The following is a 26,884-nucleotide window of genomic DNA, read 5'->3' on the forward strand; positions in this document are numbered from 1 at the left end:
TGATGATATAGATATCTATCTCTGGCTCTTGGCCTATAATCAGATGCCCTGATTCTCCTATTTTTTTTCTCCTTCCTTTAAATAAGTACTACCTTGAGACTTCAGCTGTCACCTCCGTATTAATATTTAAAGGACTAAACCTGGATTCCACTTCCAATGCCCATGTCTGAGTTTAATACCTATTTAAACTTATTTTCTACTGAAGGTTTCTATTTTAATCATCCTTCTTTTTCTCAAACTGAAAATGCTGAGACATTCCTCTCCCAAGACCTCTTCTATATTTTCTGTCTCTTTCATTTTTCTGCCAATTACTTTAGTTAAAAACCTCTCAGTTACTTCTAATTCAACTTTTCTTTCATCTCTGTCTTAATTTTCTGTTGATGGTTTAACAAATCACCTCTAACATAGTGGCTTAACACAGCACACATTTTTTGTCTTACAGTTTGGAGGTCAGAAGTCCAAAGTGGATCTCACTGGGCTAAAATCAGGATGTCAGTGGGGCTTTTCTCCTTCCAGAGGAGAACATCTTTTTCCCATCCTTTCCAGCTTCTGGAGGCCACCAGCATTCATTGATCTGTGGCAACCTTGCAGCATCCTCAAAGCCAGCAATATGAATCTCGTTCTCACACTGGCATTTCCCTGGTTCTCTTTCCTATGTCTCTCTCTTCCTCTTTTAGGGACACTTTGCCATTACATTTGCCTACTCAGATAATCCAAGATAATCACTCTGTTTCAAGACAAACTGATTAGTAACCTTAGTTCTATTTGCAATCGTAATGCCTTCTTCACGTTACAACATGACATATTCATAGATAACAAGGATTAGGACATGGACATCTTGTTTATTGGGAGGTGATACCAGTGCCTGCCACAATCTCCCATCAGTAGGTAACAATGTCATAGAGACTTTTTGTGTTTCATATGAATTTATGATCCAGTAGCCTGTCTTCTACTCATTATCTTTTACACATTTGATGTTCATATTCCAAAACATCTAATTTTATTTTCTCAGAAATTAAGAGGTCTGTTTCCAATCCTGTACCACTAATTAACTTTATGTCTTTTCTGGGATCTAAATATTGCCCCCTCCATATTTCTATGTTAAAATATTAATCAGCAAGCTGATAATATTAGAAAGTGGGGCCTTTTGAGAGACGATTATGGCAAATGCTCCACATGAGGACACAGTAAGAAGTCAGCATACTGCAATCTAAAAGAAGATGCTCTGATCTTGGACTTCCCAGCCTCCAGAACTGTAAGAAATAAATTTTTGCTGTTTGTAAGCTACCTAGTCGATGATGGTTTGTTATGGGAGCCCTAATGGGCTAAGACAGCCTATAAAAGTGACTTAAGATTTTGGACTTTCTTATAGATAAACCAATATTATTAGACTGGATGATTTATGGGACCCTTTCCATTTGTTAAATAATGTATATTTCAGAATAAATTATAATTAGAATTGAATTGGATTATCATTTCTTCAACAATGACATATGAATAGTCAAGTCTAAATGAACTATGTGTATAGTTAAGACTGAATTTGAATAAAATGTCTTCTCCTTAATCATATAAGAAATTGAAGTTTCTTCCATGAGTGTTTCTGTTAAGAATGATGAGGCAGAATTATTCTATCTTTTCTGTGGTAAAAATATCCTGAATGTTCTGTTCTTAGGAGAGAAAAGATTATTTAGATGCATTTTTTGAACTTTTTTCATAGCATTTCTAAACTTTTCTAACATTTCTAAACATTTCTAAACCATGACTTTATTTGATAATATTAGTTAATACAATAGACTGAAATACTACAGATAGCATTTCTCTATAAGTAGTATTTAACTTGATAATTTGGTTGCTACAATGAAAAATATCCAATTATAACAAAATTTTGTGGCTGCCTGGGAGGCAGTAATACGATAAAAATTAAAAACTGCATTTAGTGAAATTTTAACATACAGTGATTTTTTTATACCCACAAACAGAATCACCTCTGGAACAATTTCTAAACTAGACTATTAAAAACATTAAAAATTTACTGAATTTTATGAACATGAAATATTAATCTGTATCCACATTAAATAGCATTTATCTTTTGTATGCCTCTAACGTTAAGTAATTTTGAACCAAGGAAATAATATTAGCCAGCTTTTTTTTTTTTTTTTAGAACAACATCTCAATTCTCTGTGTTTTTTGTTTTTGTTTTTTGGTTTTTTTTTTTTGAGACAGAGTCTCACTCTTGTTGCCCAGGCTGGAATGCAATGGCACTGTCTCAGCTCACTGCAACCTCTGCTTCCTGGGTTAAAGCAATTCTCCTGCCTCAGCCTCCTGAGTAGCTGGTATTACAGGTGTCCACCACCATGCCTGGCTAATTTTTGTATTTTTAGTAGAGATGGGGTTACAGCATGTTGTCCAGGTTGTTCTCCAACTCCTGACCTCAGGTGATCCTCCCACCTCTGCCTCTCAAAGTACTGGGATTACAGGCTCAATTCTCTTTCTTATTTAGTTGCTACTATTGTTAATGTTCATTGTGGTTCCTTAGACTAGAAGGTTATAGGACTATATTTTTAAGGTGCCATAATCTAAACATTATTAAATTTATGGAAAGTTGTAATTTTCTTATCATCACATGTGAAAGAAAATTGCAGTTTGTGTTTGAAAGGTATGCCCCCACCTTAAAAACTATAAATTGTCATGTAATGAGTAATGTTTGAATGAATTTTGGTAATGAAGGACAAAGCTTTTTTTAAATTTTTATTTTTATTTTGCTTTTGGTATTATGAAACTGAAAAAACTTTGCTCAAAAAGAATGAAAATGAAATTATTTTATGGTGGATTAAATATTCCCCTTGGTGTCCAATATTTCTTTTTTTTAAATTCCTTTTAACAAAGGTGCTGATTTTTGTCTTTTTTGTCCAATTGTTTTCCAATGCTGTCAGTATTTTACAGATTATTGCTAACTGTTTCTGAGAAGTTACCAGTATGACTGCAGCATAAATTTGGAGTCAACTAGAATTAATCCTTTAATCCTTTGATTTGTTTGTTTGTTTGTTTGTTTGTTTGTTTGTTTTTTGAGATGGAGTTTCGCTCTTGTTGCCCAGGCTGGATTGCAATGGCGTGATCTCGGCTCACTGCAACCTCTGCCTCCTGGGGTTCGAGTGATTCTCCTGCCTCAGCCACCGAGTAGCTGGGATTACAGGCATGTGCCACCATGCCCGGCTAGTTTTGTACTTTTAGTAGAGACGGATTTTTATCACGTTGGTCAGGCTGGTCTCGAACTCCTGACCTCGTGATCCACCCACTTCGCCTCCCCAAGTGCGGGGATTATAGGCCTGAGCCACCGCACCCAGCCTCATTTTTTTTTTCAATATTGAAACTGGGCTGTATGACGTAAAAATTTATTCTGTCTGTATAAATGGGCTTGAGATAATTGGTTCTAATTACTGTAGTAGTTCTAATATTTGAGTCAAATAGTGGAACAAACACCAAGAGAACATGCTCCTCCCTGAATGTGGGGAGGAATTCCTGATTCTTCTAAGGTGACAACTGTGCCACTTCTATACAGGAAGGCCATGTTTACCGTTCACTAAAGTTCAAGCGAATTTGGGGAAGATGTATTTTCTATTCTTTTTGGTTTGTTTTTGTTTTTGTTGTTTGTTTGTTGAGACGGAGTCTCACTGTGTAGCCCAAGCTGGAGTGCAGTGGCACGATCTTGGCTCACTGCAACCTCCAGAGCTCAAGCGAGTCTCGTACCTCATTCTCCCGTGTAGCTGGGACTACAGACACCTGCCAGGACGCCCGGCTATTTTTTTTTAATTTATTTTTTATTTTTTGTATTTTTATTAGAGACAGGATTTTGCCATGTTGCCCTGGGTGGTCTGGAACTCCTGAGCTCAGGAGATCCACCCTCCTGGGCCTCCCAAAGTTCTGGGATTATAGGCGTGAGCCACCGCACGCGGCCTTTTTTCTATTCTTTAAATTTAGAAATCCATTAGTCTTTCTTAGGCATTTTTTTTTGTACTTTAATTGTTTGCTGCCAATGATGAATCTTATCTATCAAGAAGGGAAATATCAAGTAATATCCCCACAAACCATTTAAAGCAATACTTAAGACATGGTATCAATATTCTGCAAGTTGTAAGATACACAATAAGAGAAAGATAGAGGTGTTGGAATTTTTATAAAGAAACTGTAAAATATGACATGTATTTATAAGCTGTCACAAATGTAATATTATCTATAGCTAATTATCATGCAGATTTAAAATAATTATGTTGCTCTATTTAATGTGACTGTATTCATTTCTGAATAGTTATATGTGATTACCATGTATAAATATAAATGTTTTATATATATATAAATGAAAAATGTCCATGTTGTTGCATAAATATTAAACGTTGGCCAAATCTCTCTCAGAAAAGAAAAAAAGTCACAAGATATGTGATTGGTGTCAAAATAGTAATAATCCATTCATCTGTCATTGTCAGACATCAGTATGATGCTTCTGCATATTTTTGGTTATGGATTAATAACAGAATTGTGATTTTTAAAAAGTTAAAAACAACTCTCTGGGAATGCAGGCATAATAAGGGTTAGATTTTCATGTTGTCCCAGAGATTGGTCATCATCTTGCATTAAAACAACACACAAAGTCCATGAAGATTCAAACACTAAGTGGACGACCTCTATTAAATCACAAAAAATGAGGGCGCTGACATCCAGAACAAATCACGCAGTAGCAGTTTATAACAAAGGACAGGGAACACACAAATAAACAGAAAAAAAATCTTGTAAAAAGTGAACAGTCAAATTACAGTAATCAAGAAATAGAGATGCAGTGTCAGTTTCATGTGCAGTGTAATTATGATCTAAACAAAATAGAAATATTTGCAATATATACAAATAAGAGACATTGATGTCATATTTTGTCACATTAAATCAGCACTGCAAAAAAAGAACAAAAACATTTTTTAAAACTTTTTGTATTTTTTTATTTAGGAATACAATTAAGTGTACTTGAATCTTGAAAAGCTAGCAGAGCTATTATACATTATAAAATCAGTCAGATTAAAAATAATTTGTAGTGGAATAATGCTACAGCCACAATGAAATAGTGTTTTGCTTTTTTAGAGGCCTCGGTTAAGAGTGTTGCTATTTTAGACTCCCCAAAAGGGAAAAGTGAGGTCACAGCACAGAAAGGATCAAAAGACGAACTGTATGATGCTTGCCTTTTCACGGTTGTGCAGTGACAAGGTGGATGTCCCGCAGCTGTGGCGGTGGAACTAATCAAACATGTACATCTGATTAATTTTGATGTGTTAGAGGGCATTTGGCCTCCTGAAGAGAGAAGTCATGAAATTCATAATGAGACCCAAAATGGAACAAATATAGCTATAGCCTTGAGAATATTTGCTCTGAAAATGCTTTCCTTATGGAAAGTATCCATTTATATTATATTTTAGCAGGTGTTTAAAAATCGCAGAATTAATGAGCTTCGCTCCATAAAGAATCTCCCAAGTAAGCTAAAGAAATAGAAATTTTGACATCAAAAATGAAATACTGAGTGAAACACCAATACATTACATGTCCACTGTGATTTACAGAAAGAAGACTGTTAATGTATCACACTTTTTTTCTAGGACAGTCAGAGATCTTGATGAATGTTTGTTTAGGTATTACTAATCAGATAGCCACAGTTTTTGTCTTTCCCTTGTCTCTCTTAATTTTAGTCATTGATTGAGAAAACAAAAATTCGAATTGGATATAGTAAGAATTGTTACTCCATATAAAAACAAGCATTTAATTGATAAAATTCCAGTATACTTTTTGTACATTATTGAGCAATATAAGATGTCTTAAATAAATGTTGTATTTAAGCATAGAAATATATTAAATATGTATTATGGAATAAAAGATGACTATTGACTATAGAGGAATACAGTTGATTTTCCATTTTCCCAATTAGATTATGCAGATTTTGGAAAATGGATTAATAGGACAAATGTCTATAACAGTTTTTTAAATTTAGATATATCTATACACATTATGTATATGAAACTATAAATAATTTGGCAATATTATTTTATCTATTCTTACATTTCATATAAACATTTTACACAAACCTTTTACATTAATTTTTGGTGCTGTCTTTTTTATTATGAGAGCTAACTTTACATTATGAACTATTTTTCCAAAGCATGTAATCTTTATTACCACCTAAGTTCTTAAAGAAACTGTATATCTATGAAAATCTTATTTATAATATTATTTGCATAGCATTAGGACATTATTATTTTAAAATTCTATATTGTATTTATGATTGCTAAAACCTAACCAGTTGCAATTGTAAACTGTTACCTTCAAGTATAAAAGTTAACTTTGGCTGTCTTAACTTTATTTATTAGTCATTTATTCTGTTGATTTATGTCTAAAATCATCTAAATCATTGTTTCTTGAACCAATCCAGTATGTTGAAAATAAAGACGCTGAAAGAGTCCGAAATAAAAAGAGATAATCAATAAAATTAGAATATAAAAGTATGTTTGTCCTTGGTTCTTCAGGGAAATTGGGTAGGGGAATGGTAATCCATCTTTCATAAGGTTACACAGCTAAGGAAAGAGGTCATACGATGTTAGGATGGGGAAGAAACAAGTTTTCGGTGGTCAAATTCATTTATGTTAGAAAAATGTTAAAATACACTGAACTTTATATTGGATTTTAAAAAATTTTTAGGCTTTTACAATATATTTTTGATTAATGTCGCTCATGCATTGCACTCAATGGGATACCGTATCTAAAAATTTATAATTAAAATCAGGGTCTTTGGCGTAAAAATGATATATCATAGATAAAACTTTTCCATGATGAGTGTTTGAATCAATATTTGTAGGGTGAAAACCATAGCATATCACTGAGATAATTTTTATAACTCATAAATAAATGGAACAATATCCGATGCTCTGGGATTAGACTAATCAGTTGCATCAAGATTTCAAATCTTTTCATATTGAACTACAGATTCGACACAGCCCCATGTATAGTCCTAGCTGGCTAATTTACAGAAATTGATAAGTTAATTTGAAAATGTATATGAAAATGCAAAATAAGTGGAATAGCCAAAACAAATTTGAAAAAGAACAACTATGTTAGAATATTCATTCTACCCGATTTCACTCTTACTCTAAAACTACAATAATCCAGACAGAGTGATATTGGCAAGAAATTTGTAAATGATAAGTGGAACACAACCAAACTTCAAGAAATTGATATACACCTATATGTTCAACTGTCTTTCAATAAATGTGAAGATACTTCAATAGAGAAGTAAAAGTGTTTGTAAAGATAGTACTGGAAAACTTGGATATCTATGTTAAAAAAAACTCAAGTTCTTCTATGTGATATATAAACATTTAATTGAAATAGATAATACATACAAACATGAAATCTTAAACTATACAATTTCTCAAGAAAAATATAAAATGAGAAAAAATGTTTCAGAACTTGAGGTAAGCAAAGATATCTTAAACTGGGCACAAAAAGTAGGAGGAATAAAATTGTAAAAATGTTACATTAAAATTCATCAAAATAATAATAATCATTGCTTTCCAATGCACTGTTTAAAAAGGCAGGCAATATTGTGAGAGAAAATATTTACATATATTTTGTCTATAAATGACTTGTATTCAGAATATTAAAAGTAATACCACTCAATAACAAAGAGATAAACAACTTGAAAATATGACAATAAATGTGGACACCGCACAAAAAAAAGGAATGAAAATAGACAAGAAGCTCAGAAATCATTAGAAAAACGCCAAGAAAAACAACAAAAGTAAACCACTACATACTCATTATAATGATTAATTTAGAAAACCTGATATACTAAGTATTTGCGTTTTGGGTCACCTAAAATTCTCATTCATTCTCATGAGTGTGTGGAAATGATACAGCCACTCTGTAAATCACTGAAACCATTGCTTATAAGGTTAAATCCACCTTTATATTATGATACAGAAATTCTACTTCTAGATATTTATTCAACAGCAATGAAAATATATGTTTTCACAAATACTTACATGAAAAGTTAATATCGGTTTTATTCATAATAGCTTGTTATGGACAGAATTATGTCATTCCAAAATTTATTTGTTAAAGCCCTAACCCATAATGTGAATAAATTTGGAGACAATGTTTTTAAAGGGGCAATTAGAGTTAAATGAAATTTAAAGTGGCGCCCTAATTTAACAGGACAGGTATCCTTATAAGAAGAGGAGGAGATACCAGAAGTATTTACACAGACAAAAGGCCATGTGAGTACAGCAAGAAAAGGATGCTCTGTAAGCCAAGAAGAGAGACATCACCAGAAATAAACTCTGCCAGGAACATTATCTTGACTTTCCTTCTTTCAGAACTGTGAGAAAATAAATATTTTTGGTTTAAGCCATTCAGTCTGTGGTATTGTGTCAGGGCAGTCATAGCAAACTAATATATAGCTCAAATTAGAAACAACACAATTATTCATAAACCGATGAATTAGCATACAAACTGTGGGATAGACATACAAGTATTGACTACTCAATATTAAAAACAAGCACACTATGGGTGAATCCAACAACATGGATGAATATCAAACCCCCTGTAGTAAGTGAGAGAAACCAGAAACAAAATGCTAAATACTCTAGGATTCTGTTTGTATGAAATCACAGAATATGCAAAATTTCATGATTATAAACAGGTAAGTTTTTGACAGGAGGGAGAAAAATTGACAGAAAAGGGTACCGAGAAATCTTTTTATCAGTATGGTAAAAGGGTTACTTTTGGTGTGTGTGGTATCATTGTGTACTTAGTTGAAAAAATAAGATAGTATGTAAGTCATATCTTAATAAATTTTACCTTAAAATCAAGAGAAACAATAGGAAATAGAAGTATACCTGTGGTTGAGTCAAAACATGAAATTTATTTATGTATTTATTTATTTTTTGAGACATAGTCTCACTCTGTTTCCCATGCTGGAGTGCAGTAGAGTGATCCTGACTCATCGTAATCTCTGCCTCCAGGGCTCAAGCGACCTTCCCACCTTAGCCTCCTGAGTAGCTGGGACTACAGGTGCAGCACGACACCTGACTAATTTTTTATTTTTTATAGAGACGAGGTTCCTCTATGTTGCCTGGTCTGGTCTCGAACTTCTGGGCTCATGCCATCAGCCCACCTTGGCCTCCCAAAGCGCTGGGATTACATGTGTGAGCTGTTGTGCCAGGCCAAAACATGGAATTTAAAATGTTGATCTTAAAAGTGCAATGCTACTTATGTTGAATAAAATAAAATGCTAGGCAGAGGTTTTTCATGGAAACTACAAATGATAAATGACAAGACAATTTTAGTACAGAAATACGAAAAAACTGAAAGTAAGAATGCACTGAATAGATTTAAAGGCTGATAAAAAACAAACAAACAAACAGCCAAAGAGAGAATTAGAAATCTGGAACATGTTCCAATAAAGAGTAAATGTAAAGCATGATGATAATACATGACACACGATACCAGAACATGTACAAAAAAACACAGAGCATACACTCAGAAGGTGTAAATATGTTTATGTGCACTGCAGAAAGAAGCCAAAAAGGAAAATACAGTAGAAGCTATATTTAAAGAGATAATTGCTGAGAATTTTCCATAGCTGATGAAAGAAAGCAACCAATAGATTCAAAAAATTAAATAATTTCTTACACTAACATCTATCTATATATGTATCTATTATCTATCTCTCTCTCTATATATATAACTATATCTATCATCTATCTATCTATCATCTATTTCATTTTAGTTCAATTCCTAAAAGCCACATAAAAAATAAAATATTAAAAGCAGTCATAGAAAAAGCCATGAGCTTCTTTAGCCAACAGCTCACCTCTCAACAGAAACACTGGAATAGGAGGCAATAGAACAACATTTTTAAAATATTCAGAGAAAGTAACTACTACTACATTCTCTGAAAATGCAACTTAAAAATGAATGAGAAATTAAGAGGTTTTGGGAAAAAAATTGAATTATTTTGTCAGCCTCAAACTTTATGATGTTCTTCAATATGAAAAACAATGACTTCAGATGAAATTTCATCAATTTAGCATAATCTTTAATAAAACAAATGTACATGTCCTATTGTCTAAGTAGGACCACCAAAGGTTAGGTTTTGCAATTATAAATTTACAAACTAATAGTGACACAAAATAAAGTATTAAAATATAATTGAAAGTAAAAACAAAGTGAGAATATAAAAACATCTTGTTAAAAGAAGCATTGGAAAACATAAAGAAAAATTATTTTCAAAACCAATTATATCATTAAACTATTTAAACGGAAATTGACTTTAAAACAAGGTCTATTTGTCAGATTCCATTTTCTGAAAATGAACCTACTAATATGTGTCTTATAGATGAAACATATGTTAACAGAATATAGTAAGTTTGAAATAAAAATATGGAAAGAGATATACCATACAATCATTAATTAAACACAAGTGGTGTAGCCAGGTTACAAGTATTACAAGTATACAAGCTTCCGTTAGAAAATATCATTATGTTACAATAACAAATAACTCCAAAACTCAGTAGTTTACCAAAGGTTTAGTTCGTGTGCTCACTAAGTGAAACTCACAGGTCCATGACAAAAAAAAAAAAAAAAAAAGAAAAGAAAAGAAAAAAAATGTCCTGGCAGGTCTTATGTTGTCAATTTAAAGGCTCTGCTCAAAAGTGATATTCTGATCACAACTCACTGACCAGTATTATTCCAAAGTCATTGAAACTAGGAAGTGGATTACCCCAAATACCTGGGTCTCTAATAACTGCTCAGACATAAAGGATGCACACTTTATGATACTATTTATAAAAAGTTCAAAAAAGGGCAAAATAAAATTTATGGTGAGAAAATCAGCATGGTGGTTACTTTTGTGTAAAAAAAGGAGGTTATGTGGTTGTTCACAGTGTGGAAAGTTATTGAGTTGTACTTTCATGTTTTGTTCCCTTTATGTGTGCTGTATTTCAATGGAACTATTACAAGAGTAAAATTAAAATGGGAACAAATGAAGAGAAACACTGGTAGTTCAGACTCACTCAAAGGTAGACTATAAAAGGAGTTTTAGCAGAAGTGGAATACTTGGTTTTGAACAGAAGGAGAATTTTTTTTTAACCATTTGCAACTTTTTTCATTGGAATGTAAACACCTACTTTTATCAGGAATCCTTCAGTTCCATATAAAAGAAATGTAATTCAGCCAGCTGAATCACAATGTAAATTTGTTGGCTCACAAACTGAAATTTAGAGAGTGTTTTGCGTTTGTGTTCTATTAGATGTCAGGTGCTGTAACTCTGATGTTGAAAATCTGTCCTTTGTTTTCTCTTAATCCTCATTGTCTATGTGTTTCCTTTATATCTGTGGTCTCTCCCCACAGGAATGGAAAGAGAGATTTTGGAAGAGTCAGAGAAATCCAGTTCTTATAGTATCTAATTACATTAAAAAATGTTAATTTGCCACAGAGTCGAAGAATTCCCTAAAAAACCCCTTGACTTCCTTGGGCTACATGAGTCCCCACATGACTGGTATACCTGTAGCACACGGGATGGAGGAAAATGTGGCTCCTTAACTGAAAAGAGAGAGGTAGACAAATACCTTCAATTCCAATTCCCATCTAGCTGCTATTCTTTACCTGGGTCTTATTTTGTCAACCAAGCTTTGTGAAAGATTTGATGGTTCCTTATCTCCTATTCTTTCTCATTCCAGGTAATCTGCTCTGTAACTTTATGATGGCCACATTAGTATCTTATTGCTAAATCAATCAATGGTCCCTGGTTGATAAATCCAAAGGGACATTTTATTTTTTACTATTTGACTTTTCTACCTTTTATTTGTTCTCCTAAATAAAAAAGTCTTATTATTTCCATAATACTTTCTCATATTTGTCTTCATGCCTTTGCAACCACATCTCAGTTTTTACAGTCCCTGCCACTGGTTAAAAACAAACTTTCTTTTAATAAACAAATGAGCAAAAACTGGAAGCATTCCCTTTGAAAACCAACACAAGACAAGGAGGCCCTCTCTCACCACTCCTATTCAACATAGGAAGTTCTGGCCAGGGCAATCAGGCAAAAGAAATAAATAAAGTGTATTCAAATAAAAAGAGAGGAAGTCAAACTGTCTCTGTTTGCAAATGGCATGATTGTGTATTTAGAAAACGCCATTGTCTCAGTCCAAAATCTCCTTAAGCTGATAAGCAACTTCAGTAAATTCTTGGGATACAAAATAAAAGTGTAAAAATCACAAGCATTCCTATACACCAATAATAGAGAGCCAAATCATGAGTGAACTCCCATTCACAACTGCTACAAAGAGAATACAATTCCTAGGAATACAACTTACAAGGGATGTGAAGGACCTCTTCAAGGAGAACTACAAACACTGCTCAAGGAAATAAGAGAGGACCCAAACAAATGGAAGAATATTCCATGCTCATGGATAGGAAGAATCAATATCATGAAAATAGCCATACTGCCCAAAGTAATTTATAAATTCAATGCTATCTCCATCAAGCTACCATTGGCTTTCTTCACAGAAGTAGAAAAAAAAATTACTTTAAATTTTATATGGAACCCAAAAAGAGCCCGCATAGCCAAGACAATCCTAAGCAAAAGGAACAAAGCTGGAGACATCATGCTACCTAACTTCAAACCACACTACAAAGCTACAGTAACCAAAACAGCATGGTACTGGTACCAAAACAGACATATAGACCAATGGAACAGAATAGAGGCCTCAGAAATAACACCACACATCTACAAGCAACTGATCTTTGACAAACCTGACAAAAACAAGCAATGGAGAAAGGATTCCCTATTTAATAAATGGTGCTGGGAAAACTGGCTAGCCATATGCAGAAAACTGAAACTGGACCCTTTCCTTACACCTTATACAAAAATTAACTCAAGATGGATCAAAGACTTAAATGTAAGACCTAAAACCATAAAAACCCTAGAAGAAAACCTAGGTAATACCATTCAGGACAGAAGCATGGGCAAAGACTTCATGATTAAAACACCAAAAGCAGTGGCAACAAAAGTCGAAATAGACAAATGGGATCTAATTAAACTAAATAGCTCTGCACAGCAAAAGAAATACACAGAGAGTGAACAGGCAACCTACAGAATGGGATAAAATTTTTGCAATCTATCCATCTGACAAAGTGCTAATATCCAGAATTAACAAAGAACTTAAACAAATTTACCAGAAAAAAAAAACAAACAACTCCATCAAAAAGTGGGCAGAGGATATGGACAGACACTTTTCAAAAGAAGACATTATGCAGCCAACAAACATATGAGAAAAAGCTCATCATCACTGGAGTAAAACAAATGTTTCATTAGAGAAAAACAAATGTTCAACATCTCCATGATTCCATGATAAGTGCTGTCTCTGACACGTACTCAGGCTGCCCCCTCTGTTTAGAATTACTTTTCACTTAGTATTAACCTGTGCTCCTCCAATTTGGACTTAAGATCTAGGTCAGGTTTATTCTACCGAATACAAGTAAGCAAAAGGTCTCTGAAGTACTTTGGCATATAGCAACATAACTTACGCACCACTCTATTCTAATTACATTGTCCATCTCTCCTATTTGCGCATAAATTACTTTAGTCTAGAGTCTTTACATTTCTGTACCAAGACTCTGGAGAAAAGCAGGCCCTCACTAGTTATGGCAAGATGGGAAGGTGGAACATTGCCTTGTTGACAAACCCAATTTCTGCTATGAAATAGGAATTTCAGTCATTTACTGATAGAAAATTCTGCAGAACTGGGATAGGGTGTTTCATGAGAGGTAGGACTTCTGGAGTTGATAAGGATCAAAATCTATTCCTAAGAGTTGCAGTTAGCTCTTCTGAAATTTCTAATTCCTGGGCCCAAATAAATCTTACTTATCATGTTATGTTCTCCTTTATTGATGCTTACCACTCTGAATGAAGAAGACAAGACATATAGCTAGATTGATCAGAGATAAAGTGTCAAAAGGTGAGGGATGGGATGCAAAACAATGCAGTGAGAATAATTTCAAGAGGGTCATTTCAATCTAGCACATTTAGAGTTGACTTGCTCAGAGAAAACTGCTGAAGCTGCAAGAGAGACCGAAGGAAAAGAAGATAGAATGGAGCTATTAACGAAGTCAAAGTTCTTACAGAATAGATGTAAAGGAAGAAAGAGAATGGATTCTTCCCCTTTCACTCATTGCTAGTTTTTGGAAACATATGTATATACTTGCTTCACCATTTGTTCATCTCCATCCATATTTATGAACTATAATACTGAATTTTTCATATGCCACCTATACTGAGTCTGTTTCCTGAAGGCCACCTATAACTTCAAGTTGAGAAATCCAAAATATCTTTTAAAATTCTTTATCATTCTTCCTACAGAAAGTGTCAGCATTACTTATTCCTTTGAAAATTTTCTCTTTCTATTCCTTCATACCTGGTTTGCCAACAGAAATGATCTCCACCCTAGTTTCAAGGATGCTTCTCATGACCCAACTTAAATTGCAAAATTAGGGTTTTGCAATTATGTTTTTATTGATACATTGTATATATAAAAGTATTTTTAATTTTAAAATTTTGGAAGGTATCCATAAACATTTATAGATATTAAATAATTGATAACTCTACAGAAGCTTTATATTAATATTAAGATTTTTTAAATTCTCATTTTATATTTCATTATGAGATTTTAACAATGGTGATCTGACAAATATTTATCTAAATTTAAGAAGTAGATTCCTTTGTCTTTGATGATGACAATAATACATTATACAAAATAAAAAAACTATTATTGAAGTCAATAAAAAGTCACTAAAACTCTGAAATTTTATTTAACCCACGTTAGCAAAGATTGATTCAGTTGTAAAATGCCCGGTGCAATTTATATCTTACTATATCTATTTATTAACTATTCAAAAGTGAATAAGGGAAAAGCATAATTTAATAAAAGAAATCATAGTCTAGTTGTCTAAGATAGTCAAGTACATAGGCAGATCAATATAGTATTTTTTCCCTGGGAATTCTGCAATTTCTGGGCCAGAGAGGACTTCAAACTATCATTAACTTGGAACTTCTTTGATAAAATGAAAATTACAATACTTTACAAAATTGTCTTATAGTATGTGGTAAGCAGATTCAAAAATTATCTGGGATTATTATTTTAATTTACTCTTCTGAACATAGTTGAAATCTTTACAACTAAGCCTGATTCTTATCATACTTAAATCTAATGATCATGGAACTCAATTTCTCCTCTTAGAAAGTTCTGTAATTCCTCCTCAATAAAAATTTAAGCCTAGAATTTTAAATATGTTTTCGCCTCAATCCGTATATTCTAATTAGCTTGATATAACTAAAATAAAATTACTCAGCCTCAGTCTTAACCATAGACAGAAACAGGAAACAACAAAATAAAAGAAAATCACTGAAATTGCATGCTAGCATTATATTAAAAGGTATTTAATCAGGTGTTCAGGAACATGCTATTGTTAATTTTATACTATCAAAGACATTAAGGTATGATTGTAAATAACATACAAATAGACAAATTTCAGAACATTAACATTTTTTAAGGGTATTACTAACCATGGTTTGAAAAAGAATGTAAGCTTACTATCAGCTCACAATAATTTCTCAAATAACTTATAATTTTAACTATAATATTTTATGAATAAGCATAATGAAATAGACATTTTTCTTTGTGTAATAACCCTTCTATGTTCCCTTTAAAATTTAAGTAAATTTTTGGAAAGTTTCTAATTTCAAATTCTGAAAAAAATGCTTTCTACATTTATATCATTGCTTGAAAATAGTGAAACAATGTATTTAGTTAGATTGTCTTAGATTTCAACTAGTAGAAAACTTTCAAGTACATAAGTTAGTAATTGACTTAAAAAGCAGTCTTATTTCTTTTCATCTCTCTGGTCTTTCGTACCACGTGCTAACTTATTCTCGTGGTTACTCACCTCCCGCTGTAAAGATGGCTTCCATTTTAACAACCACAAGTAGAAATAATAGCACACAACAAAATAAAGCATCCTTTCTGGAATAACTTTTTTTGTTGTTTTAATTTATCAATAGTATTCTAGAATTTATGAATTTATATTTAACAAAATATATAACTGAAAAAATATATAACTGTCAAGTTTTCAACTAGTCTTGCTATCTTTTTAAATTTCAGATCACGTATACTCTCTTCATATTTAGAAAGAATATTCATATAAGTATTTAAATAATATTGCGATATATGAAAGAGTAGACATAGAGAAGAAAGTAATGATCCTTTAGTATGAGAGATTTGAGAATTCTTTTAGTTCTTTGAATATTTGGGCAAATGGGAAATCAGACCTTATGGGCCTAGGTTCATTGAATATAAGGAAATAAGTGGGGGAATCAGACCATTGAATCTATTTCCCTGCAAGTAGAGAAAAACTATTTCTAATGAACCCTTTGGTGTAATGTCTAGTCATTCCTCGTGGGAGGAAGTGTCTGCTCTTTCTGTGAGAATCCAGAATCTAATCTAGTAGTTCTCAGCAACAAAGTGTTTTCTTCCTAGGTGACCTTAATTGCACTACCCTAAATTTCTTCCCATTATTCCTAATTGCACTTTCTTGGTGAGCACTGTAGAACAGTTTCATGTGTTGTGTTTTCCGTATAAGCTTTTAAAATCCTTTTATTTGAGCTAGAAATAGAATGATACTCTAAATCTATATTTACTCTGTTTTATGTTAAAGTTTTCTTTGAATTCACTTTATTGGGATTACAATTTTCAACTTCTAAATATAACTCTCCTAATTTCATGAAATACGTAAAAATAAAAACTTCTATAAGTTCACAGGGTCATTTATTTTACTAACATGTTCTTTAAACTTTACTTCTATTATTAATCTTCTTTCTCATCCAATATTTGTCAGTTGCATAAATCTAAAAAGCTTTGAATATCTGCAACTGAAGTCAAGGAATTCAAAATGAATTATCAGCTTCAGAAATAAATGCAGTTGTTTGTCTCCTATTTCTTTATTTCTCATAAATTAGGATTTTTTCCTATCACTTGTATAACAGCTTTTACTCTAACTTAGAAATTGCATTCTGAGTCTCAATTTTTCTAGTTGCAGATTATTATAAAACGAGAAACAAAAAATTTTACTGTTATTCTGACTGTGTAGATCTAGCTATGGAAGCAATTTTTCTTTACATGTACAAATACAAATATAACCAGATCCAAGTTAAATTATTTAAAAAACTTATTCTCAATTTTGTTTGGCTTCATCTCAATATGAGTTAATAAGCTAATTTTGTCAACCTGTGCATACACATTTTTCTAGTATTATGTTCATAGTTACATTTTAATTCTGCTGCTTTACTATATGAGATCTTTTATAGTGTTACTTCAATTTTGAATATGAAATTCTGCTTCTCAGCTACTCTCCCATTCACTTCTGTCTCACTTACATAGTGACTCCACTCCCGCTCTGACACTTAAAATTATTTAAATATACTGTGTTTCAGGATATTTTAAAAATTTAAAAAATTTAAACTATGATATATTGAAATAGGTTATGTTATGTATAAATGTCATTTCAGGATAGTAAAATTGTTATAATGTTTTTAATGAGTGCATTGGACCAAGAGTGTTGGTGATAATTCTTTAATATTAACCATTGGACCTGATTGTCAGTCACAGCAGTCCCATTTTTTTAACAGAATTGAGAGCTTTATATACTTCTACTGCTGTTGATGAGAAAGATGCCCATATTTCTGTAGAACATCTACCCAAGGTAGTTACCTTGGAAACTGAGTAAACATAAACTCAATCATTTATTTTATATCTGCTTCAAATGCATATTTCCAGACAGTATTCCTGATCAGGACACCAAATTCTTAAAATTTTAATTTACTCAAATTGTAGCTACAGAATAAGTGTAATAATGTGCTAAAAATTCCCTTTACAATTTGCTCTCAATTTTTCTTTCCAGATGTGTAACTACTTCTCATACCCACCCCATACTCCGAAGACACAAGATTAGCTGACAAGTCTTCAAATAGCTAAGCAATTTCAAACTCTAAAATTCTACTTCTCTCTTGGATTTTCACCACTTTCTCCAACTGGAGAAAAACTCTTTTATGGTGGGTAGCTTTCAAGATGTCTGTCTTACATATGAAATTCAAGTTCCCTGAGATTGAGAAAATACAAACATATGGAAAACACCCCCCAAAGTGTGAATTTTTAGAAATACTCCCAAAATTTTCTGCATTAGAGAACCCTAAAAAAATGTCATCTTAGAACTTTTCAAATTCTCAGAGATTATTGTCTGAGAATATATTTAAAATTATTTAATGAAAGTATTTATTATTTTTATTATTATTATTATTATTATTATTTTGAGATGGAGTTTTGCTCTGCTGCCCAAGCTGGAGTACAGTGGCATGATCTCACCTCATTGCAGCCTCCACTTCCCACGTTCAAGTGATTCTCCTCCCTCAGCTTCCTGAGTAGCTAGGATTACAGACATGCACCAACACGCCTGGCTAATTTTTGTATTTTTAGTAGAGATGAGTTTTCACCGTGTTGAGCAGGCTGGTCTTAAACTCCTGACCTCAGGTAATCCACCAGGCTTGGCCTCCAAAAATGCTGGGATTACAGGCATGAACCACTGAACCCGGCTGAAAGTAATTTTTAAACAAGAAATCTGCTTAATACAATGAAAATTATTTTTTGAATCTATCATAGACATACAAGAATAAATTGTTGAAAATTTGAGGAACTCAAAGTGTAGGTTTGCCTGTATAAAGGTATATTAAAGGAGATAACAGAGGAGTTACATGGAAAGGCAAGTGAACATTTTACTCTGTTGTCCCATAATGATCTCTGTGTCTTATATGGGACAAAATGTTTCATGGCAATACGTCTTTTCTCACATGTAGAATTGCTTTATTCATCCCTCATTCCAGAAAGAACAAAAGTATACATTCTGCAAAGCACATCTTAATGTCATCACTTCTGGGGAAGCTTTCTGGGACATTTTCCTCAGCAGACTTAAAAATTGCTCTATTTACAACTTGATGTACTTATTTTATAGTTCTTACTTGGTTTTCTGGTAATAAAATGTATTTTCCATTTTACATTTTGAACTTCATAAGGGAAATACTTTTAATTCACTCACGCATTAATGATTTAGTAAATAAACACTTGCATAGTGGAGGTTGAATAAATACATCAAGTTCTATGATAGCCCAAATTCTGCCAGAATGTGATCCACACAAGGACAGATTTTGTGTGTGTTTTGGCATCTATGTTTCTCATACACACACACACACTCTCACACACACAAGCATTGTTTGGCACTTACTAATTGCTGTGGTTGGGCAGTATTTAGAAAGATCAGTCAATATGAGTTTGTTCTCAAAACCTCTCACTACTATGCAGCCATTTTTCCATTCAGTCACGGAGGCGTTATGTATGAATGACCTCAAGCAGGATATTGTAAAGAAAATAATTGCATAAATAAATTAAAAAATACATGAATTGATTCGTAACTTTCATGTTTCAACATCATCAATCTTAAGAGAAGCCGAAAGCATCATATATCAATAAAATGGTTGTAGAAACACGTGAAATTTGAGAAAGTAACACAATTTTAAACTACATTACCAAGACAAGAAATGATTTCTAAGGTCAGAGAAGGAATGCAAAGTAGGGGATGGAAGAGATCCTTAACTTGGTAGATCTTGGGAAAGGATATGGTCCCTGAAGGGAGTATGCAGTGAAATTTTGCTTTCACTTTAGTATCTCTAAGCAAAGACAGTGTAGCTCATTCTTAGGAGCCATCAGTTAGCCTGTATAGTACCCAAAGACCTTCCCTTTTAATGTTTGAGTAAGCCCCCTTGAGTTGTTGAACCTGCCAGACTATTACGTATTTATTTTATTTTCCTGCATAATTTATATTTACTTTTTCCCTGAGATATTAAAGTATTCTTATTCCACTTATTCCACATGGACCAATCCCTTCTTAGGAATGAGGCTGTATGTCTTTTAAATTAGTGTGAGGAAATCAATGGAACTATCTGAATATCTTCTCTAGAACTTAGAAAAGTAGTAAAACACATCCCAACCACATAGTCTACTGTGGAACAGAAAAGTCAACAAATAATCCCCATATGGTACCTGGTATTATTATTAAAGAGGTAAAATCAATGATGGAGAAAACAGACCAGGTTGCCTAAGAACACAGACAGGAAGAATCAAACATTCTCACCTAATCTTAAATTCAAATGTGTATTAATTTAGGACATAATCTAAAATTAACAAAATAGCAGAAAGTTAATCACATACTCACAAGAATGTGCTGCAAGTAGAAGTAGTAGTGCGTCATATTAAATATCCTCAAAATAGTACGTGCAAAAATACATAGGGTTTACTGTGCATACCCAAAATAACCTTCTGAAATCTTATTGGAATGACTGATTCACAGGTTAGCCTAATGGAAATGGGTAAAACTGTAAGAGTACACCAAGAGTTCACTTGTGTGTATATGTGTTTGTATTTTTTTTTGTTTCAAGTTATAAATTAACCTAACAACCCAAACACATCGAAATAAAGAGATGCCCATTAGACAAAATATATAAGGCTTAAAGAAACTATGTATTTAATAAAGAAACGTGACGTTTAAAAGTTGCGAGAAAAGCCTTTTTAAGATATTAAAAGCCAAAACAGCAAGACTTGACTGCTTAAAAATTAAAATTTTTGAAAATTAAAGTCACCACAAAAAATAGATTTATAACAACTAGTGAGATTATTCTTTGCCGTGTATGTACAAGTCGTATATCTTACCAATGAGTAAAATAATTTTATAAATCAGCAAGAAAACAACTATCCAAAGAGAAAAATGGACAAATACCATGAAAAAATCAGTTCACTAGAGTTTTGAAATGGTAATATACAAATACAATGAAACAAATAAAAAGCACATTTATCCTACTAATAGTCAAATAAAATTAACACAACCTGTGGTGATATTTTTTATCTCTCAAACAGTCAATCAATTAAAAGGTAACTCATAATGTTATTGAGGCTTCTGAAAAATACATATTTAAAATCTTTAAAGTATGTAATAAATAATTAATGATCAATTTTAGGAACCAATTTGAATATTCAACCATAGATATAGGCAAAATAATTCCAAGAGGATACTCAAAGTGTTGCTAATAATGATGCAAGTGTAGAGTCATAAGAGCAAGGGAGTAGTAAAATATGTTAAAATATCATATTCATATGATGAATTATAAAATTTAGTCATTCATCATGTATCTCTGTAATCAGAAATTACCTACTTAGTGCTTCTTATGTGTGTCAAGCTTTATGCTAAGCACTGAAGACAAATTATTGAAGGTTCACTGCTAACAGTCACCTGTTAAAAAAAAAAAGTTTTAAAGAACACTATCAGATTTTGGTAATAATATAAAGCACTTATGTGCCATGCTGAAGAATTAGCATATTAGAATAAATGTTTTTACAATGGCAAGATAAGGATGACCTCTCAGACCTGAGAATATCAAAGAGATGGGATTGCGGAGAGAGACATGTCAACTGGCTAGAATGTGTCTGTGACCTTGCTGTTTTTGAAATAAGAAGCTCCCAACATAATTAGCACACATCTACCAGGTATACTGTTACTCTCTATTTGGTTATTACAATGATAAAGTTCACAGAAGGTTATTTGAAACTTAATACAAACCATAACACAAGGTATAGTTCTGTTCCAGAATTGAAGTCTTCTACTTAGTTTCTATGCTATAACCTAAAGTGAGCTATGTAATCTCTACGCCAGAATACAAAGTTTGTAACTAAAATAGATTCCTTTTTTTTTCAGAAAAATACTTTTGTTTTTGAAATAAAATCTGTCTTTTTCAATTTTTGATTTAAAACATAGGAGGCATGGATTTCATTTAGCATTCCCAGACTCAGATTATTGGCTGTCGGTTGAGGTAATTCAGAGAATATGGTGCCCCTGTAACTCTGTTGAGATGTTGGCCAATTCTATTGCAATCCTTAATCAAATTATCACGGTACAGTATCTGTGTGTTCTTGTCTGTTACTTTTTTAATTTTTAATTTTTATTTTTTACAGGTTTTTGGGGGAATAGGTGGTTTTTTTGTTGCATAAATAAGTTCTTAAGTGGTGATTTGTGAGATTTTGGTGCACCCATCACCTGGGCGGTATACTCTGTACCCAATTTGTAGTCTTTTATTTCTCATTCCCCGCTCATCTGTCCTTGAAATGCGCAAAGCTTATTGCATCATTCTTACGCCTTTGCATCCTCATATCTTAGCTTGCACTTGTGAGTGAGGACATACGATGTTTGGTTTTCCATGCTTCACCTCTATCTGACAGTCTGGCTCCAGCTTGTAATTGAATTGAGGAGGCCAATGAAACACTGAGAAAATATAAGATGCTGTGAGTTGAAGGAGTGTAAAGGAAAAACATGTACAACCAGATAATTCAGAGAACAAATTCTATTTCTCTTAGAGATTGAAGGGTCCAGTGGATAGTGCCTGATTCACATCTAATAATTCAAAAATATGCTACTAGTTGAGTTGACATCATAGCAAAGGTTTCTGGACTTCTTGCATGAGACTTTTTACATGAACATTTTACATGAGAAATTGGATTACAATTTCCCGTGGATGAAGTTTGGGTAATAATCAGAATATAAACTTGTCATTAGATTATTTGTACTTCCGTTCAGGAAGCCCATCTGATCTGGATGGGCAAAATGATGCCAATAGAAAGGATCTGGAGGTCTACCCAGATGGTTAAGATTGGAGAAAGGAGATATGCCAATTTGAGAGACATTCACCTTCCTCAAAAACAGCCTGAGAGTTCTCCAGAAATGTGACAAATTCCTGAATGAACAGTAATAATGCCTCAAAGTATGCCAACCTCCTCCTTCGCAGTGGCCCCCACAAACTCTCTCAAGAGGTACATTGTAAGTAAACCATTCCATTACTTCTCAAAAATCCTTCCTTTCCTGGATTAGCTGGAAGAAGAGATACTCTCCTCCTAGGAGGACAGTAAATGCCCAATAATCCTCACTACAATTATAGCTTTGTATAAACAAAGTTTTAATAATTATGTCTTTTTAATTAATAAAATGTTTATTTTTCTGTATATAACTCATGTACAGTAGTCAATGAGTTATGAGTAAAAAATAGTTGTATTTTATCTCTTAGCTTTACTGCTATTTGGTGCCTATTATTCTCAGCTAATTAAGCCTCTATAAAAATATTAAATGGGAAAACAGATTTTGTATAAACACACTCACACACAAATCCTTACTAAAATACAAGTCTCATGAGACAGGGATTTTTGGTCTATTTCCTTGCATCACCAGTGCCTAGAACATGGAATACTCAACAAATGTGTGTTGAATAAAATTAACCAAACTCACCCTTAAAACATCTTCAATTAAAATAAAGATACAAAAATTTCCAGTTTTTATCATCCAAATGATAAAACTTATATGAAAATAGCTACAAATGTGATTAAATAAGAAGGAGGTAGAACACGTCTCTATTTCTAGCTTTCTTCCTATTTATAAGAGAAGGTAGAAGTAATACATTTTGACAATTATGTGTTGACGGACTAAGAACATTCAAGGGAATCAACTAAAGTAGCATGAGAATTGATAAGAAAATGTAACAAGGCAATAAATAAAAGTATCATAAATAATTCATTTAAAAAATCATGTTGGAAACAATATTGAGAGACTAAGTCAAGCTGCCGGATGATTCTTGCCCAACATAGGAGTTTCTTTCATAGTAGGTGCTTCTTTATATTCAATATGATGTGTAAATTTGCATTTGTGTGGTTATTTGACTACTGTTTTTCTCCACAGCTGGTGGTAAACCACAAGGACAGGGACTATCTACAAGTAAATAAAGAAATCCCGGGGCTTAGTAGAGTGCCTGCTGCACAGTGAACATTCAATGTATTTTGGAGAATGAATGAACAATGAATAGAATCAATGCAAATGAATAAATCAATGAATTACTGACAATCTGTAGTACACAGATCAAGACTGCAGTCCCTAGCATCACGAATGCTAGCTATTTCAGGCAGTATATATTCATCTTCCCATTATGGGATGACAATTTTCATAAATTGGTCAGAAACATGACTTGAATAGCCTCTGAGAATCCATGACCTCTAAAATGTTAAACATATAAGTCTGTTTTCATGGGAAATATGTGTATTAATACCAAATGAAAATTATAATAAAAAGACTTACAGTGAAAAGCAAAACAAAAAGAAAACAAGTGTAGTACTTGAATATATTTATTTCTGAACTGCACAAATTTGACTTCCACAGTACATTTATAAATCGCAATTTCAAAGTTGTTTACTTCACAAGAAGCCTGCATTTTATCAAGATAAAAGTTGACTGGTATTAATCAATAGTAATCTTTCAATCAATGGAATAATTCTCATTGTCCCTTACTAGAAATTCTTCAGCTAAAATATACTTTATTTTCAGGTTATTCCTGAAGAGTTGACATTTTCTACCTTTTAATTAATTATTTTATATCACGTATCGATTGTCTTTTTATATGGTTTACAAGTGAAACACAAAAAGAAATAATGCCTTACTTATTTTTGAATGAGAAAAAAACTGCTTGTGATGAAAAATCAGTACTATTTTGTTAGATTTCACAGGAAAAACTCAGCCTGTCCTTTTTCATTTTCTTACAGCAAGAGTACTTAGATAAATTGACTCAAAGTACAAAACAATGAGTAATGTGCAGCTTGAATAATCTCCTATAAGATGAATGAAAGCTGACAACCTCAATTACAGTTTGAACTCTTTGTATATGAATGTGATTTAAGGGAAATCTGATATGCAATAAACCTGGCTTTCTTTATGATTTACAATAGCTGGCCTTAGGATACCCAACGCATTTTATAGCCTAAAATGACACAATGCCCTGTTCTAACGATATGCAAAATTCTCAGTCAACCAAGAATCCAAGCATCTTTTCTTTCTGATCAAAAAGAAACGTGTATGACTTCACCAAACTGATATTTTACTGCACACTCTGAGTTCTGTCCAAACTCTTTTATTTTTCTTGAAGCAACTCACATTATTTTTAATAATTTTTCTATATTTCATTTAATTTATTCAAACTTACATGTGTTTAAGGTATAGTAAAAAGAAAGTTCTCCCAGGACATATTTTCCAGAAGCCTGATATCTATACATGTGACCCAATCTGAAGTCATAAATATCTTTTCATCCTACTTTAGTATGCTATACAGAGAAAAATAGAAACAGGAATATGTTTATAACTACTTTGCACCAACCTAATAAATGTATTCTTATTCATATATTTCTTTGAAAAAACCTACTAGAAAATATCACATGTTATGACTTTATCTAGTTCCATAATAACCATTATATTCTAATTCTATGTAAAAATGCATACTCATGTAGTTTTAGAAAAAGTGATTGCAGATAAATGATAAATGTTCCAGGAAGTATATTTAGTGCTTAACATGGCTTGCCTCAATGACCTTAAATTTTTTAAATTGATACATAATGTTCATACATATTTATGGGGTACATGTGATGTTTCGTTACATGCATAGAATGTCCAATGATCAAGTCAGGGTATTTAATAATTTTTCATTTCTTTCTATGTGTCAGGAATATTTAAAATTCTCTCTTCTGGCTATTTTGAAATACAACACACATTATCATTAACCACAGTCACCCTATTCTGCTATTGAACATTAGAACTTATTCTTTATATCTCCCTCTATGTGTGTGCCCATTAGCCAACCTTTCTTCACCTCACCCCACACACACACTGTTCCCACCCTCTGGTAACTAACATTCTAGTCTCTACCTCCATGATCTCAACCTTTTTAGCTCACACATGTGAGTAAGAACATGCTGTATTTGTCTTTCTGTGTTATTTCTACATTATTTCACTTAATAAATGACCTCCACTTTCATCCCTGTTGCTGCAAATGACAGGATTTCATTCTTTTGTTTAGTTGGAGAGTATTCCACTATTTGTGTGTATATACATATTTATATATACCAGATTTTCTTTATCCATTCCTTCACTGATGAACACTTAGGTTGATTCTATACCTTTGCTGTTGTGAAAAGTGCTGTGAGAAACACAGGGGTGCAAGTATTCCTTTGATATACTGATTTCCCCTTTACTTTGGATAAATACCCAGTATTGGAATTGCTGGGTCATATTGTAGTTCTATTTTCAGTTTTTTGAGCAGTCCTCATACTGTTTTGCATAATGGCTATACTTACATTCCCACCAACAACGTATGAGTTTCCTTTTTTCTCCATTCTTGCTAGTATATGTTATTTTTTGTCTTTTAACCATTCTAACTGGTGTAAGATAATATCTAACTGTGGTCTGGATTCTCATTTCCTTGATAATTAGTGTACTTAAACATTTTTTTTCCTATCCCTTTTGACCGCTGGTGTGTCTTCTTTGGCGAAATTCCTATTCAGATCCTTGGCCCACTTTTTAATGGGAAAATTTATCTATTTTCCTATTGAGTTGTTGATTTCCTTGTATATTCTGTATATTAGTCCCTCGCCAGATTAATAGTTTGCAAATATTTTCTCCCACTGACAGGTTATCTCTTCACTTTGTTAATTGTTTCCATTGCTGTGCAGAAGACTTTTACTTTGATATAGTTTTATTTGACTATTTTTGCTTTAATTGCCTGTGCCTTTGGGGTTTTAGCCATAAAATTTTAGCCTAAACCAATGTTCTGGAGTGTTTCCCC

The sequence above is a fragment of the Chlorocebus sabaeus genome, chromosome 4 (genome assembly GCF_047675955.1).
Source record: "Chlorocebus sabaeus isolate Y175 chromosome 4, mChlSab1.0.hap1, whole genome shotgun sequence".
In the NCBI taxonomy this organism is placed as follows: domain Eukaryota; kingdom Metazoa; phylum Chordata; class Mammalia; order Primates; family Cercopithecidae; genus Chlorocebus; species Chlorocebus sabaeus.